Source organism: Apis dorsata, unplaced genomic scaffold (genome assembly GCF_000469605.1).
Source record: "Apis dorsata unplaced genomic scaffold, Apis dorsata 1.3 scaffold_197, whole genome shotgun sequence".
Lineage (NCBI taxonomy): Eukaryota > Metazoa > Arthropoda > Insecta > Hymenoptera > Apidae > Apis > Apis dorsata.
The window spans coordinates 111333-115160 of record NW_006263481.1 but is presented as its reverse complement, the minus strand read 5'-3'; the positions used below and the strand labels follow the sequence as shown (position 1 = coordinate 115160).

The window sequence follows — 3828 nt, the reverse complement described above, 5'->3', positions numbered from 1 at the left end:
TATTTATTAAAGCATTATCGAAATTTAACCAAAAAAAAAAAAAAAAAAAATTATTACAATGAAAAATTCTACATTATAAAAATGATTTTCAGGAATTCATTTCTCGTAATATTTATAAAACATTCGAATTTAGAGATCTTTGTTTTCGGCATGCAATGAAAACTTTTTTTTTTTAATTCAGTGTTTAGCGGGATCTCAAAACATCACCGTTAAGAGAAGCCACTCCACTTACCGATCCGATTAAGGATCATTAAAATTTACGATGTACGTAATTACGACCGATTCGATTAACGATGTCGAACGAGCATATATTCGTAAGACACACCTCCCCTTTCCCCATCATTTAGTTCCATCGACACCATGCCGCGCACCACGGCTTCGGTTCCTGAAAAATCTGTTCGGCATACAAATAGGCATTGAAATTTAAGGGTTCACGTAATAGGCTCACAAATTTTGTTCTTTTCGAAGTTCGTTCACCCAATATAACGGGCTCATATACTAATTTCAAATATAAATAAATTGTTATTTATATTTTTTTTTCTTAAGATTTCTATACTGCTTATAACAAAGTTTCATGAAATTATAAATAATGAAAAAAATATCATGATCATCAATAGCAATTGAATTTATTCGAAAGATAATTTTCTTTAATTTTTTTTCTTTTTTTTTTTTTTGTGAAATAGTAATTACACAGACTTTGTAAAAAATGTTGTAAAAAAAAAAGTAATTGTATATATTTAAAAAAAATAAGATTATGAAAAAGTAATAATTGGAAAGGACAAAGATTTATGTTATATCCAAATTATTTAGGGAGGCAAAAGAATTTAAAACATATAAAAAAGCTCACGTAATTTTTAAAAGGCGGAACAGAATCGTTTCGTGACACGAAATTTAAGATTTCTAGGTCGGGATTTTGCTTTGAGATTCTGTATATGCATGGTTCATTGGTATTCCAGCGCTCGAGCGTGTCGTGTGCACGCTCAGTGATTCGTATGTAAAACACAGCACATCGTGGCCTTATCAATATGTATGACACCGAATTATATATCGATAATAATTGCCCATCGATGCGTAACATTAAAATTATCGATTGCGTATCGTATTCCTCTCGATTTTGCCTTCGGTTAAAAATAACTTTCTACATGAAAACGGTCACTGACCTGTTTCAAGGTTAAAGTTCATTTCACAAAAACTTTGAAATTCAGTTTCATCTTTGATACAAATTAATTAATGATTTTTACCAAATTTCATTATACTTTTAACTTATAACTTTACAACTTAATAAAGACAAATATGTAATTTCTTATAATAAAAAATAAATTATTCAAATACTATCTATTTCAATGCATATCTTATAAAAAAAAACATGATCATAAAACTTATTTTTTAACATGAAATATTAATTATTAATTAAATCAATAATAGAAATGAATATTATTACATGATTATGATACAACTTTAAATTACATGATCAGATTTCTAACTAATCAACTTTAAAACAATTATACATATCTATATAAAATACTATGCGATTCATACTATATATTATGTCCAAAATTAATTTGGCATATAGGAATATAAATTCTAATTATTAAAAGTAAATCATACAACAGAGTTTTGTACTTGAAATACATACAATCGTACGAGAAGATAGAAGATCAAAGAAACATATGCGTGTGCGTGCACAAGGTAGTTTAAAGAAGCTTAAACGACGAGCACGTTGTATTTCGAACGAGTCAACGACCGCAAAAAATACGCCAGTCATCTTTCGCTGTAATCGTATGTATGAGGAATGCGCGAATGCAATCTCTATGGTATAAGAATGATCATCGGGGATAAGAAGAAGAGGTGACGTGTATCTTCTAAGCTCCTTTGAAAGCACCCGGGAATTATTTATTAAATCAACGGGAAGCTCTATAAAATTCACAGTATAACGAATAATCCTCATCTTTTTCAACTTTATGAAAAATCGAAATTTATTTGACGTAATTAATCAATGATTAGATCTTTATCTCTTAAATATCAAACCAAGTTTATGTTGTATTTATATACTCGCGAAAGAAGGAACTGTGCTTTAAGGTTATGGTACATTTGTAATTTGAAAAATTATTTTGTAATTTTGAAAAAATGATTAGATAATTTAAAAAGATGTAATATATGTGTTAGAATAATAAAAATTTTATGGGAAGAAAAGAACTTTAACTATTTACAAAAAATTAAAGTTTATATAAATTTAAATCTTAGAATGAAAAGTAATCGATGAATAATGTATCAAATTGTATATTATAAACAATATTTATTAGGTTAATTTTTTTATGAATCATAATTGAAAGAAGATTGATTATTCAATAGATATTTAATTGATTTTATTGATTAAAGAATCTGGAAATGAGAATAATTAAAAAATAAAGATAATTAATCAAATTTTTTCCTTATCGCCGTATTCTATTATTTATTTTACGTCTTCAAAATATCTTTAAACATAAAATTAAACTTTTAGATGCATTGACGTGCAATTAAGTAAGGTTCCCCATAAAACAACCGAAGGGACAAATCACTGGTAGAATCGGTGAATCGCGAAGACATGAATCGCGCGCATGCGAGCAAACGACGAAGATGCGCAAGCACAAAATATTCCGCGTGTCGAGTTAAGGTTATCGAGGGTTATCGAAGAGAAAGCCCGTCCGTGTAGCTTGTTGCCTGACCGATTTACGGTGACGCGATACTCCCCCGGGTCCCGTTCCATTGAAATACACTATTGTCCTCAAACCGGGTGTAATACAATATGTAGGATCCATTTCGATGCTAAATTTAGCATTGATAAAAATAAAAGATAAATGCAAAAGTATTGCAATTTCTATATTTCATGTAATTTAAATTTTCAATAAAAATTGTTTAAGAAGAAATTATGTATTTTGTATTATTTTTCGAACAAAAAGAATTAATATGTATATAAATTATATGGTTATATACGTAAAATAAAATATTTTAAAATTAATTAATTCATACTATGGCGATTACTTATGAAAGCAAAAAGATAATAAATATTCTGATATTGCTTGTTTATCAGAATATAATTCACATTTATCTAACTTTTAAGTCTTGAATTATGTTGTATTATATAACATAATTCCATAAATAGTGTTAAACTGTAACATGATCATGATATGTGTAAGTACTTATGTATATCGAATGTTTTTCCCAATGTTATGGTGAATCGATATACGTTCTCAACGAACTATTAAAAAAGATAACAATGGACGAATTGTTCAATTGGAATAGTTTATACTATTGTTTAGCGTTTATTTAGATTTTTTCTTTTTTCTTTTTATTTATTCTTTGCTCTTTATTTCTTGCCTGTGAAAGTTAATTGAAGTTTGGGTGTGGGAAATTGAAAGTGGCAATATAGTGTTTATTAGAATATATAGAGAGAATATAGAGATTGTTTTAAATTTTAAGATTTTAGAATTTTTTTAATTATAAATATTAAATATATAATTTTTCTTATTAGAATAATAATATTTTTTTAAAATTCTTTTAAATATCCAGTAAAATCCTGATAAACACAAAATATATTTAACTATTAAAAAATTTTGTAATCTATATTTTGACGAAAGTAACAAAATTAAGTAATAATAATTAATCAAATAGTAATGAAATATAGAAAAAAGAAATAAAACATTATAGTTATCTAATAATGTTATAACAGATTTTTTTTTTTACCATTGCTAACTATTGAATATCAGATAAAATTCAAAATATTATTATATTAATTTTAAACTTCATAAATTTATAATTTGAAGTGTATTAAACACTGTTAACGAATGA

The 3828-nt window shown here is 26.4% G+C and overlaps 1 protein-coding gene across 3 annotated transcripts in view; it reads left to right on the top strand.

Moving 5' to 3' along the window:
* The window catches only part of LOC102670890 (ankyrin repeat and BTB/POZ domain-containing protein BTBD11), a 25494-nt gene that overhangs the window by 6652 nt on the left and 15014 nt on the right, over nucleotides 1–3828 (top strand). The gene's annotated exons all lie outside the window — the stretch shown is intronic.